At 44.0% G+C, this 15,002-nt stretch overlaps 1 long non-coding RNA gene across 4 annotated transcripts in view; it reads right to left on the bottom strand.

The window, feature by feature from the left end:
- Positions 1-15,002, bottom strand: part of LOC137232628 (uncharacterized) — a 173,129-nt gene that overhangs the window by 60,244 nt on the left and 97,883 nt on the right. For 3 of the 4 annotated variants that reach the window (XR_010947110.1, XR_010947111.1, XR_010947112.1), the window contains exons 4-5: positions 11,056-11,222; positions 1,602-1,731 (exon numbers count right to left, since the gene is read on the bottom strand). This is a non-coding gene — a long non-coding RNA (uncharacterized lncRNA). The remainder of the gene's footprint in view (positions 1-1,601; positions 1,732-11,055; positions 11,223-15,002) is intronic. The other variant, XR_010947113.1, reaches the window with a different exon arrangement.

Below are 15,002 nucleotides of genomic sequence, written 5' to 3'. Positions count from 1 at the left end.
AGAATGTCTGGATTTGAAGTCTTGTGCTGCCGCAGACTTTTTTTTTTGGCCGTGCCACGTGGCATGAGGAATCCTAGTTATCCGACCGGGGATCAAAACCATGATCCCTGCAGTGGAAGGAGGAGTGGAATCCCAATCACTGGACCGCCAGGGAAGTCCCTACCACAAGACTTTGAGCAAGTTATATAAGCTTTCTGTGCCTTGATTTCCTCAACTGTAAAATGGGAATAGTATAATTGTGCCTCATAGTATAATTGTAGAAATGGTTTTTTTTTTGGTTTGTCTAATCACCTAACATTTATTTTTTAAATTAATTTTTATTGGTGTACAGTTGCTTTACAATATTGTGTTAGTTTCTACTGTACAGAGAAGTAAATCAGCTATTCATATACATATTTCCCCTCTTTTTTTGGATTTCCTTCCCATTTAGGTCACCACAGAGCATTGAGTAGAGTTCCCTGAGCTATACAGTAGGTTGTCATTAGTTATCTATTTTATACGCAGTGTCAATGGTGTATATATGTCAATCCCAATCTCCCAATTCATCCCACCCCCGCTTTCCCCTCTTGGTGTCCATACATTTGTTTTCTACATCTGTGTCTCTATTTCTGCTTTGCAAATAAGATCATCTATACCATTTTTCTAGAGTCCACATATATGCGTTAATATATGATATTTGTTTTTATCTGAGTTACTTCATAGAAATGGTTAATACATGTAGAGCTTTTAGAACATAGCTGTGATATTGTGATTTATAATAAGAAGTATATATTTGATCTTCATCTCCATGTCTGGAAGAGGGCTCCTAAAACCCTTGGAATTTCCTAAGTGATAAGAGTGACAAAGGTGTCTTTTTTAATGTTAATGAGGTGTGGGACTGAGCCCTTAACCTGTGGAATCTGGTACTATCTCTCGGTACAGAGTGTCAGAATTGAGTTGAATTGTTGGACACCCAGATGGTGTCCGTATTGCTTGGTGGTGTGGGGTACCTTCTCTCAAACTGAAATTTGTGACCAGAATAGTTATTTGCCTTGCATATGTTACGTGTTCAGTAAACCTTAGCTGCTGTTATTTCTGAGGATGGCCAGAGAATAGACTCACCCTTTGCTGCATCCTTTCTATGGAAGCTGTTGGGAAAAGTCCAAGAGGCTTGAAATTGAGATAAACAGATGAACAGCTCTCCCACTGCACACCCTCTACTTCCCCTGAAGCCTGCACTAGGCAGGCCTCCAAAGCAAGCAGAGGCAGGTGGCTCTCGGAATGTGGTCTGTCCTGAGCCACTCAGAGCTGCGTTAATATGTCCCAAAAGAGGGTTAGTGAGGGTGACTCCTGGGCCTGGTTGTCCCTAATCCAGCCGAAGTTCCATGCTTCGTCCCCCATTGTTCCTCATATCATGGCAAGCACCGGGAGAATTGAAAGGAACATTCTGGACTCTACTCTTACGTCCTTCTTTGTAGGTAGAACAACCAGATCCTGGCACTATTTTGGATATTTTGTGCCAGGATGACAGAATAGAACACTCTAAATTGCAATTAAAAATAACCTTCCCACCCCTTGCCCCATCACCTTATATCATATTGCCAGTTCCTCCATGCACTTACCACTGTCTGAACTGGTATCCTGCTCGTGTTCATGTTTGCTGTAATGTACAATTGTTTGTCTCATAGAATGAGGGTTCCAGGAGGGCAAAGTTCTTGACTGTCTTCCTTGTCACTGCTGGATCCCCAGCACCTGGAACAGTGATCAGAACATAGTAGGCATCCAGTGAATATTTCTGGAATGAATGAATGATACTTGCCCCGGAGCTCAGCATGTTGTCTGTGTTCCAGACACAATAATCTCTACCGATAACCTCTGCTCAGCCTCCATTTCCCCTCTGACAGAACCGATCAGTATCTTCTCTCAGTGCCTCTGCTTCTGGGGCCCCCTCCACAGTGAGAGGCGGGTCAGAGGATCTCCCCCAAGACACACACTGCCTCTGCCATCACGGCTGATTGGACCTAGGGTGAACTCCTTCCCTAAGCTGAGACACTCCTAATTATGTTCTGGGAAATTTCGGTTTGGCACTCAGAGATTCTGATTCATAAGGGTTGGTGCAGGGACTTCCCTGGTAGCACAGTGGTAAGCATCCGCCTGCCAATGCAGGGGACGTGGGTTCGAGCCCTGGTCCGGGAAGATCCCACATGCTGCGGAGCAACTAAGCCCATGCGCCCCAACTACTGAGCCTGCGCTCTAGAGCCTGTGAGCCACAACTACTGAGCCCACGCGCCACAACTCCTGAACTCCGCATGCCTAGAGCCCGTGCTCCGCAACAAGAGAAGCCACCGCAATGAAAAGCCCGCCCAGCACAACAAAGAGGAGCCCCCGTTCGCCACAACTAGAGAAAGCCCGCGTGCAGCAACGAAAACCCAACTCAGCCAAAACTAAATAAAATAAAATAAATTTATAAAAAATAAAAATATATTAAATAAGAGTTGCTGCTTAAAATGAGAGACTGGAGTTGTCTGGTCTCAAATATGTTCAAAGCAGAAGGAGCCAGTATGAAGGTAAAGAGAATGAAACGCACTGCAGAGAGGAAGTGAGATGAGAGAGGAGCGGGGGTAGAGAGAGGGAGACATAGTCTGGGCAAATGAACTCGCTGATTGGAGCATGCTGGTTTCGACTTTTTCATCTTATCCCTCAAGACCTGGCTGTCCTTCCAGCCTTACTTATTTTTCTTTCAGTTCACATTATTGGCTGGGTTTTTATTTCTTGCCCACAGATAATTCCTGACCACCAAACCCTAGCACATGGGAGGCATTCTCAAAACCTCTGTTGACTTGACTTGGTTTTTCATTCATTCATTCATTTGTTCACTAACTCAACAAATATTTATAGAACGAGGCACTGGGCTAGAAAGTAGAGGCGAACAGGTATGCAAAAAGTTAGACACCGCCCCTGCCTTGCTGGAATTCTGGCAGGGAGACAGCCATTAATAAAATAAAGACAAGAAGAGAAATAGTGAATTTAACTCTGCGTCATACACTGCCTAGTATGTGCCAGGAATGGTGTTGGACTTAAGTCATCCTCAGTATTATGGCGACCACCATCTGCTCAGGATTGGGACCCGCATACAGTTCTTTACCAAAGAGCTGGTAAATATTTTATCTGATTTGACTCTCATACTGATTCCACATGACTGGTCTTAGAAGACGCCCAGTTTTTACAGGCACCCACAAGGGTTAAGTGACTTATCCAAAGTCAATGAGGCCCGTCAGCGGCAAAACCAGAACTTAACTGCTGTCTTCCGTCTCCAAAGCCCAGTGGGTTTTTTTTTCCACTCCTACAAAATGTTGCCTCTTCTGTGAGATGGCACTGCACAGCCCCGTGGAAAATACAGGCAGAAGGAATCCAGGCAGGACTCGCTGTCCTATTTTTAGGATAAACTCTGCCAAAACAATGCAGGCTGCAAAGAGAAGAGGCATCTAGCCAGCTGTCTCTGTTGAAGCACTGGTCTATCCCCAGGGCAGGATCTCTGATGGAGGCCCAGGGTCTGCCCAAGAGGCAGGGTAGATGGCTGAAGTGTGTGAAGCCTCCTGTCTCTTCCCCAAATCTCCCGGGCAGCCAGGGTCTGGTACCCGGGGGTTTTGTATTCAGGTACCACAGTGAGTCGATAAACGCAGTCTGGCCACAGAGCTTCCAGGAGGCTCAGACCAGGCTCATCACAATTACATTAAAGGACTCGAATAAACTGGAACTCCTGGGGAACCTTGTTTTCCTCCTGACTCATCTCCCAGCACTCACAGGAAGGATAGAAATTACCTCCTCAGAGCTATAAAAACGAATGCCAGTAAAATCCCCAGAGCTTTCTCGGTGCACCGGAACCCTGTCTTCAGACAATCTTTCCTCCAAGGAAGACAAAATCATGAACTAGCTGGGGTTTTCATTTAGCTTTATAAGACCAAGGCACATTCTGTTACTGTTCCTCAAGGTGTGCTCTGTGGAACACCTGTATTCACATCAACTTTATCAGGATAAGCGTTCAGTTGACTGGACCCCCGTTCCAGACTGGATGAATCAATACCTTAGAGCATGGGACCCAGGAAGCTTCATTTTAAACAAGCACTCCTGCTAATTCTTCAGTACAGTAGAGCTTGAAAATAAATGACCGTTTTATACTGTATGTTTCCCTACCAGGGTGCCAGAATATACTGCAAATAAATCATCGGTTCTAACATTTGTCCCTCTAGGTCAGGGGTCCCCAACCCCCGAGCCGTGGACCGGTACCAGTCCGCAGCCTGTTAGGACCCGGGCCGCACAGCAGGAGGTGAGCAACGGGCAAGCGAGCGAAGCTTCATCTGCCGCTCCCCGTCCCTCCCCCTCGCTCTCCGTCGTCCCCGTCGCTCCCCCTCGCTCCCCCTCGCTCCCCGTCACTCCCCATCGCTCGCATTACCACCTGAGCCATCTCCCCCCTGCCCCCGCCTGACCATGGAAAAATTGTCTTCCACAAAACTGGTCCCTAGTGCCAAAAAGGTTGGGGACTGCTCCTCTAGGTCAAGGGTTCTCAACCTCCATACTGTCAACATTTGGGCCAGGTAGTTTCTGTTTGAGGGAGGGCGTTGTCCTGTGAATTAGATGATGGTTAGCACCATCCTACTAGATACCAGTAGTAACTCCACGCCAGTTGTGACAACTAAAGACAGCTCCAAATGTCAATAGAATGTCAATGACAAATGTCCCCTGGGGACAGAATCTTCTCCCTTACCCACTACTGAGAAACACTGCTCTAGGTAAGTGGTTTCCAACCCTGGCTGCACATTGGAGTCACTCAAGGATCTTTGTAAAACTTGGATTATTGGACTTTACCCCAAGAAAGTCTTATTTGTTTGATCTGGGGTGGAAGCTAGGCACCTATGTTTTTAAGGTTTCCCAAATAATTCTAATGTGGCAGAGTTGAGAACCGCGGCTCTAGGTAGACACTTGGAGGCAAGGGTCCACATGTACGTTTGTGACTTCATGGAAGGTATAAACACTCAAGTCACATAGATGGGATTATTTGAGCACCTATGTATCATCAGGACCAGTCACCCAGATAGGACAACCTGAGCCACCTCTCCTGAAACTAAAAGACAACTTCAGCCAAATACATTATAAATTCCTCCCACTTCACCCCATATATAACCTAAGTCAGAGTTTAAAATAGACCTTTTCTTGATGGCTAGGAAAACAGAAAACCTCTTCTCTACTGGCTGGTAAAATATAGAGATATGACAGCTGGAAGAGCTGCAGTCATTCTGCCACCATCAGAGAAGTCAACCAAAACTGGAAAGGGCACTCAGAGGAGGGGAGCACCAAGAGAATCACAGAGAAACAAAGCTGTAACCTTGATCAAATGGTGCCTGCATTCCACCCTGTCATGTTATATTCAGTTACATGACAAGATAAATCATCTTTATTTTATTATTATTTTTTTTTTTGCGGTACGCGGGCCTCTCACTGTTGTGGCCTCTCCCGTTGCGGAGCACAGGCTCCGGACGCACAGGCTCAGCGGCCATGGCTCACAGGCCCAGCCGCTCCGCGGCATGTGGGATCTTCCCGGACCGGGGCACGAACCCGCATCCCCTGCATCGGCAGGCGGACTCTCAACCACTGCGCCACCAGGGAAGCCCCATCTTTATTTTTTAAGTAAGACAACTTGATGTGCGTTTTCTGTTACTTGCAACCAAAAGCATCCTAACTGATGTATCACTCCAAGCCAATATCCTCTTGCAACTATGGATGGTCCCCAACTTACAATGGTTTGACTTATGATTTCTCAACTTTAGGATGATGTGAAAGAAATACATACTCAATAGAAACTGTACATTAAATTTTGAATTTTGATCTTTTCCAGGCTAGCAATACGATACTGTCTTGTGATGTTGGACAGGGCAGCAAGCACAGCTCCAAGTCAGCCATGTGATCACAGAGTAAACAACCAATACACTTACAACCATTCTGTACCCTTAGAACCGTTCTATTTTTTACTTTCGGTACAGTATTCAGTAAATTACTTGAGATGCTCAACTCTTTATTATAAATTAGGCTTTATGTTAGATAATTTTGCCCAACTGTAGGGTAATGTAAGTGTTCTGAGCACTTTAAGGTAGGCTAGGCTAAGCTATAGTGTTCAGTAGGGTAGCTATATTGAATGCATTTCCAACATCCGCTATTCGTTTCATTAGCGCTGATGAAACGAAATTATTTTTAAGGCAGGAAAAGAAAAAAATTAACATAAAATTTTCTCTGTCTTTTGAGCCCCTACCCCTTCCCCTTTAGTGTGCACTGTGCATCTGCATTATACATTAACTAGATCCCCTTAGAAGACACAGTAATGCCTACTGGCAAAAAAAAAAAAAAAAGCAATTTCTCCTGGGACCCACAAGGTAATTCCTTAGGAGATAACATTCCTTTCTCAATCCTGTAAGGGGTTATGATGACCAATTACTCCCCTTTGTGAACTATGTAAACTGTTAATATGTTACTTTGATGTATAACCCGTTATCTCAAAAACTTATATAACTGTGCTTTGTCCTCTAACAGGTAGAACAGTCCTCAGAGGTTTCTGAACGACTGTCTCCTGGCTTATAATCCTCAATTTGGCCTGAATCAAAATTTCCATTTCTTTCTTAGATTGACTATTTTTTAAATTTATTTTATTTATTTATTTTTGGCTGCGTTGGGCCTTCGTTGCTGTGCACGGGCTTTCTCTAGTTGCGGCAAGCGGGGGCTACTCTTCGTTGAGGTGCACGGGCTTCTCATGGTGGTGGCTTCTCTTGTTGCAGAGCATGGGCTCTAGGCGCGGCACGTGGCCACGTGGGCTCAGTAGTTGTCGCTCGGGGACTCTAGAGCACAGGCTCAGTAGTTGTGGCGCACAGGCTTAGTTGCTCCGCGGCATGTGGGATCTTCCCAGACCAGGCTCGAACCTGTGTCCCATGCATTGGCAGGTGGACTCTTAACCACTGTGCCACCAGGGAAGTCCTAGATTGACTACTGATTAATTTTTTTTTGTGTGTGTGTGGTACTAGGGCCTGTCACCGTTGTGGCCTCTCCCGTTGCGGGGCACAGGCTCCGGACGTGCAGGCTCAGCGGTCATGGCTCACGGGCCCAGCCGCTTCGCGGCATGTGGGATCTTCCCAGACTGGGGCACGAACCCGTGTCCCCTGCATCGGCAGGCGGACTCTCAACCACTGCGCCACCAGGGAAGCCCCTGATTAATTTTTTTCATCAACAAGGCTTGCTACACAAAGAGTAGTCCTTGAACCAGAAGCCTCAATGTCACCTAGGAATTGTTAGCAATTCAGAATCTCAGGCTCCTCTCCAGATCTACTGAATCAGAAACTGCCTTGTAATAAGATCCCTGAGGAACTTGTATGAACATTAAAGTTTTAGAAGCCTGGGCTTAGATAACTGCTCTCTCAAGCCCTGGGCTAGATGATAAGAAGCCAAGGATAAGGAAAAAACAGACTTAGTTACTTGGCTTCGCTGACTTGATTAGATGCCCTGTTTTATACCTGCCAACACCTCAACTTCATCAGTTCATTCATTCTTTCACTCATTCAACAAACATGTATCTAGCACTACATTTAGGAGTTTAACAAAATTAGCAAAAATATTAAAAAGCGAGCAAAGAAGAAAGAAGAGGCAAACTCTGCCCTTTAAGAAGCTCCCTGTGTATTTGAGAAAACAAATACCGTAATCACACAGGTAAATGTTAAGGTGTTGATTACGTCTAAGCACTACCCTGGAGAGGTACTGTGGGGATTCCTCCCATGGGGGATATTTGATCTGATCAGGATGGTCAGGCAAGGCTGCCCTGAGGAGATAAGAAGGGTGGGTAGAGAAGGGTGGGACAGGTAAAGAGGAGAATGCTCAGGGCAGAAGGAAAGGACAATGCATAAAGCCCTTCCAGGCAGGAAGAAGCAGGTGAACTCAACTAGTTGCCAGGAGAGAGGGAGCGTGGGATGCAGAGAGCTGACCTGGGAACTGGGGAGGGTCAAAATGAGCTCAGACAGGTGACCAAGGGTCAGCCTCTTTAACACTTTAAAACCCACATTAAGGAGTTTTTCCCCCTAATCCTTAAACTAACAGAAAGCCACTGATGCATTTTGTTTTATTTTAATATTTATTTCACTTTGGTAAGAATACTTAACATGAGATCTACCCACTTAACACATTTGTACATGTACCTTATTGTTGACTCTAGGCTGACCATGTTGTACAGCACATCTCTAGAGGCTATCCACCCTCTTTAGCTGAAACTTAATGCCCATTTATTAGTAATTCCCCATTCCCCCCACTTCCAGCCCCTAGCAACCACCCTTCTACCCTCTGATGTTATAAATTTGACTATTTTAGATATCTCAAATAAGCAGAATCATGTAGTATTCGTCTTTCTGTTTCTGTTAACTGGCTTATTTCACTCACTGTAGTACCCTCAAGGTTCATCCATGTTGTTGCATATCGCAGAGTTTCCCGTTATCATAAGGTTTAATAGGATTCTGCTGTGTGTATATACCACATTTTCTTTATCCATTCATCTGTCAATGAACATTAGGTTGTTTCCACACCTTGGCTATTGCGAATACTGCTGTCTTGAACGTGGGAATGTTAATTTCTCTTTGAGACCCTGACTGCAATTTTTTGGGTTAAATACCCAGAGTTGGGATTGCAGGATCACAGAGTAGCTCTATTTTTTAATTTTTTGAGGAACCTCCACACTGTTTTCCATGGTAGGTGTATCAGTTTGCATTCCCACCAGCAGTGTGCAAGCCTTCCCATCCTCACCATATTCCTCGCCAACACTTGCTGTCTCTTTTGATAATAGCCATCCTGACAGGTGTGAGGTGATATCTCATTATGGTTTTGATTTGCATTTTCCCAATGATTAGTGACATTGAGCATCTGTTCGTATACCTGTTGGCCATTTGTATATCTTCTTTGAAAAAATGTCTCTTCAAGTTCTTAGCTCATTTAATCAGGTTTCTAGTTTTTTTGCTGTTGACTTGTAGGAGTTTCTTATATATTTTGGAGATTAATCCCCTATCAGATACGTGGTTTGCAAATACTTTCTCCCATCCCATAGGTTGCGATCACTCTGTTGATTGTTTCTTTTGCTGAGCAGGAAGTCACTGATGCATTTTAAATATAGTGCTTTCCCGCATAGCACAGTTTATCAACTGAGAATGTACACAGTCTGAGCCCTGTCCCAACATCTTTTGTCCGTGTCTTTCCCCCTCCTTTCCTTATCACCCAGCAGAGGAGACCAGCATAGCTTAGCATGTTCACACCACACTTGTTATTTGGAGCTGACAGACAGAATGGAGCCATGGGTCAGGTTGACTTGGATTAAATCCATTACTATATCTTCTTTGCTGCAAGGGCCACAGTGACAGTGGTCCTACTACAGATCACACCATCATTACAGCATGCTCAGCGCTCCACCACATACCCAGGCCCAAAGAAGGATGGACTAAATAACTGTTGGATGAATGGCCTAGCCCAGGTTCCTTCACCTCAGAAAGCCTCAGTTTCCTTGTCTGTAAAATACGATAATAATAGTACCCGCTTCCTAGTGTTGCCTTAGAGATATGACCATATAGTTACATAGCACAGCCAGACGTTCCCTCAACACACACACACAAGAGGTCCCAAAGGAAAGATAGTATGAGCTGCAGGTTTCCACCACCAGCTACCGCAATCACAGAGGATCTATTAAATATTGTCCAAATAACTCCTGAATAATCCAGACGGTTTTGCAAGCGGATGGAGAGAAGGAAATGTCCTCATTTACTACTATCTCATAGTTTCTGATACTGTCTCAATTTCATCCTGTTAATTACTATTCTTCTAGGTGCCATATTATACATTTTTTCATAATTATGCATTTTTTAAGTTCATACTTTTGTTGTTCTCACAGCACAAAGCTACATTTTAATAAAGGCACCTTTGTACATCAAGTTCCTCTGGTTTGGAGATGTGGAGACAAGCCTTTATCACAGCCTAAACTTTGATCTCCTGGGCTGTTGAACTGATCTGTGAATGAGGAAGCTCTGAACCTTGAAAAGCCTCACGTTGGGTCATAGACTAGACACTCATCACCGATCGCTCCCTTCCCTCATCCTTCTCCTCCTACCCATGGAGCTCTGACATGTGCGAGCATGTGACCTTGGATAAATTACTTGTCCATGTCTCAGTTTCCTCAACAGTAAAGCAGGGCACAGAAGAATCATGGTAGAATGGTGAAGAGCTAGGTGAACCTCAGTTGGCCTGGGACAGTCCTGGTTTGTGTTTAATTATTCCAGTGTCAGTATAAAAGTATCCTGGCCCAGCTGATAAATTGCATAGTTATTTTATTAAAAGCATAGGCTTGGGGTTGAGCCAAGCAGGATCTGAATGACATTTTAGTCCCTTAGTGCCGTTAGCAAGTTACTTAACCTCTCTGTACCTCAGTTTATTTACCTGGAAAATGGCGATAAGGATATTGTTTCCCTTGGACTTTCCTGGTGGTGCAGTGGTTGAGAATCTGCCTGCCAATGCAGGGGACATGGGTTCGATCCCTGGTCCGGGAAGATCCCACAGGCCACGGAGCAACTAAGCCCATGTGCCACAACTACTGAGCCTGCACGCCACAACTACTGAAGCCCGAGCGCCTAGAGCCCGTGTTCCACAACAAGAGAAGCCACTGCAATGAGAAGCCCGCGCACCGCACTGAAGAGTAGCTCCCGCTCGCCGCAACTAGAGAAAGCCCGCACACAGCAATGAAGACCCAACACAGCCAAAAATAAGTAAAATAAAATAAATCAATTTATTTTAAAAAAAGAATATTATTTCCCTCAATGGTTATTATAAGAATAAATGAAAACAATATAGGAAAGAGCACCATGAACAGTAGCAATGACCACCCTCATCCTTCTCATTGGCGATTCTGTTTACTCAGGACACTTTCAGTTTCAAGTGTGAGAAATACACCTCCAAGTAACATAAGCAGAAAAGAAAACTTAAACATAAAACTGCAATGTCCAGGGGATTTTCTACCTTCAGGTACTTCAGGGTTCAGGGGCTTCAGTGATGTCACCAGGAATCTATGATCTTCTTCCATCTTTCAGTTCTCTTTTCCTCTATGTTGGCGGCATCCACCAAAAGGCTCTCTACATGGTGGCAAAGGCAGCCGCTGAGCGCTCCAAATTTAGGCTTCAGAGTTCCTGATTTCAGAAGGAGAAAGATCCTTATTTCTCAGCATCCATACCAGTCCTTGGGAAAGGTCTCTGAGTGGCTCCAGCGGGGTCCTGTATCCACTTATCCCCATATAGAAGGAGATGGAGCAGGCTGATCGGCCAGGCTGGGTCACATGCCCCCGCATGGCAAAGGAAATGAGCACTCGTGATTAATGGCTCCATCAAGTAGAGGTGGGCAGAAAAAGTTGCCCAGAAGGAATGAAGGATAGACAAAAAAATAACAGATGTCTTTCACATATAGCCTTAAGAAATGATTATTAAACTACACTCAGTTCTCAGTGTTCCTATGTTCAGAGACTGGTCTCTGATACAGACACACAGAATTTAGTTCAATTCATGAAGAGCCAAAAAGAAGAAAATAATGGATAATAAAAGAAAAAAAAATTTCAAAATGGAAGGAAGATACAAGAGACATAGCCCATAGCAGATGATGTATCTTTATAATGTGGTTGCCTGTACTGCTGTCTCTCCATTTTGCTCGGGCACATCCATTATCCTCAGGTCTCTGCCCAGCTCTGTGTTCTTGAGGCCCGCCTCTTAGGAGGGCCTCAGCCAGGTACCAGTGGGATTGGATTGGGGGAAGAAATAGGGGCTGGCATAATTGTTTCCCCCAACTCAGTCTCTGCCTTGCCAAGATCCTGCCAGACTCAAGCTTTCTCCAGACTCTGTAATCTCGTCCCTTCTCCTTGGCCTTTTGTAAAGGTTGTAACAGCTTCCCATGTTGCATCCTTGGGTGCTTCACCATGAACTATTGACTTAACCCTGCCCACTCCTCTCTACAAAGTGATTAAACTCAGTTCAACTCTCTTTGCTGAAACTCTTGAGTATGCCTTCTGTTTATAGCCAAGACCCTGACCCCTAGTTCGCCTATATTAGTTTTCTCTTTTCCCCCCATATTAAACAAATAATACATATCATTGTTAAAAAATGTGAAAATACAAAAAAGAAAAGAAAAAAATCATACCTTACCTTACCCCTAGATGTGATGATTACATAAATTTTGGGATATACCCTTCCAAAATTTATTTTTTGCATGTAAATACATATATACACATTTTTTTTACAAAAGTGGAATGATTATTCAGTTTTTAAATAGAAAGTTCTCAAAAGTGAAAAGTGTGTAAGAATAGTCTACCTTTCCTATTAAAACAGATCATAGGAAGCTAATGTTCTCAGATTAAATTTCAATCACACAAAACTTAACTTCATATTTGTAGAACATTATTATTACGATTATCATAACTTCACTTTTTTTTCCAGAACAATTACAAAATGATTATTTTCAGAGTTCTCACTTATAAAGTGACTTGACTTTCAAATTTTACTCAGGCTGGGAAAAATAAATGTGAGGAATATGTTTTAACTTAGCTGGTTTTCCGTGAATTTCTTCTCCGATCATAGAGGAGAAGGAAAAAAAGAGAACTGAAATGAGATGGCACATTTTCTAGTTTTGATTTCCATCTGGAGGGGTTATATTTAGCTCAAAATGAGGATATAACATTCTCCCTAGGTACCTCACTTTCAAAGAATAAAAAAAAAAATGCCAAATGATGATGAGTATTTTAAAAAACACAAGTTATGTCTCGCACAATCTGAATGGAATGCTGATTCAGCAATGCCTGTCAAACAAGGCAAAAGGATTTGGGACTTTGTATCTTGCCAAGAACTGTTTTATAACTGGATGCCCAGGCATGGCTGAAACTATTCGAAAAGTTCTCACCAGTTGGTACTTTAACAAAAGTAATAAATATGAAGTCCACTTTGGAACCTGATGTGGTCAGCAATGAACTGAACTATTTGTCTCCCCACCCCCAACCAAACTCATATGTTGAAATCCTAATCCTCAATGTGATGGTATTAGTTGGGGGAGGGAGAGCTTTGGGAAGGTAATTAGTTCCTGAAGTTGGAGCCCTCATGAATGGGATTAGTGCCCTTATAAAAGCGACCTGAGACAGCTCTCGCACCCTCTTTCCACCATGTGAGGATACAATAAGTCCAGTTTGCAACCCATAAGAGGGTTTTCACCAAAACCCAATTATGCTGGCACCCTGATCCCTCACTCCCAGACTCCCAGCCTCCAGAACTATGAGAAATAAATGTTTGTTGTTTACGCCACCCAGTCTATGGTAGTTTGTTATAGCAGCTTCAAATGACCAAGACAGTGTCCTTTAAAATGAATATGGCCACATTTATCGGTCCAAGTTATTCAGAGTGATCTAAAATAACAAAGTGTTTATCTACCAAAAAGAACTGGGCAACATTTACTCATGCAAAATTTGTGAAGCATTTATACTCCCACTCAATCATTTCTGTGATCTGATATCTTCATCTTCTCCTCTTAGATGATATTCACTGCTCTTCTCTCAGCGTTTCTAATACTTCTTAGGGAAGACATGGCAAATATAGATTTTTTTTCCCCCAGTCGCCAGCCCCTTTAACTCAGTTTTTTAAACCATTGATTTTACAGTAATTCCTAAAAGATTCCTTCTGTACTGCATCACCTCTCTGACTCACCCACCCCTGCCCTCATGGCTCCAGAAAATTCTTGGCTTGGGCGTAAACCCTGCTTCTTAGGCTGGGGCTTCCCCAGTTGCAGAAGGAACGGCAAGGTCAACCAAACGTCTCTTTCACCCATATAGTCCTTGTAAATGTTGTCTGGAGTCATGTTCTCTACATTTTTTCCAGTTCTCGGAACTTTATGAGTATTGAGCTTTTGAAAGCATGCTGAGAGAAGCGAAGAGATACAGAAGCCCTCAGCAGTGACGTCAATGCAGTGTCTACTTCCATTTAACTGTGTCTGGTAGTGTGTACGAGAGTCTGCACAAAAATCACTCTGTGCTCTTGGCCTCAGTTGAGCCGCCTTTACTTCCAGGACTCTGCTCTTAGAAACCCACATTCAAAAAATAAAAAAGAAACCCACATTCTTAGTCCATCTCAGAAAACAGTCTTCGGCCCTGGTTGGCATTATGTATGCTTCTTATCATCTATTTGCATCAAATTGTCTTCCACACACACCACATCCTGCCACCCCTCAGCTCAGCACGCCTGCAGATCCTACGCGTTCTCTGTGAAGCAGAACACAGTTTACACATTTAGCAAAATCTGGGGCCTCCCGGGAAGGACCTGGGGAACACCAAGTGTACCGTTTCCTGCTCATGGAGAACCATGGGTCCAGAGCCTCAAGTTACCTGGACAGCTTCAGTGGCTTCATTCCAAAGAACAGGCCCCACTTTTTACTAAGATTGTAAGAGCTTGGGGGCCTTCTTCAAGGAGCCTACTGGTAGAAATCATACTCCAACACAGGCTGACATCACCAGGCTCCAGCCACAGTGGCCTCCTTTTGTTGTTTTGGTTCCTTAAGTACACCAAGAGCATTCACGCCTTGGGGGCTTTGTTCAGTCTGTTCCCTCTGCCTGGATACTCTGCCCCTAGATCTTGATAAGCTGCTGCTTTTTCATCATCCAGGTCTCAGCTTGAACATGACCTTCTCAGAGAGGACTTTTCCCACCACCTATCCAAAATAGCTCATGCATTCCCGGTTGTTCTCCATCATGCGACCCCATTTTGTGTACTTGTGGGTGCTCAACAGCTGAAATTACCATATTTATGGGGTTTTTGTCAGGGCTGGCTTCAGGGTGAGTGATATGTGAAGTCTCTTGGAATCCCGTGCTTAGAAGTGTCCTCCATGTGGTTTAATGCTCTGCTGTTGCCATCTTGAAATTCTTAATATTTTTTTTCCAAGGAGAT

Source organism: Pseudorca crassidens, chromosome 10, assembly GCF_039906515.1.
Source record: "Pseudorca crassidens isolate mPseCra1 chromosome 10, mPseCra1.hap1, whole genome shotgun sequence".
NCBI classification, from domain to species: Eukaryota; Metazoa; Chordata; class Mammalia; order Artiodactyla; family Delphinidae; genus Pseudorca; species Pseudorca crassidens.
Note: the sequence above shows the minus strand (reverse complement) of the source record. Positions and strands in the feature narration are given on the sequence as shown.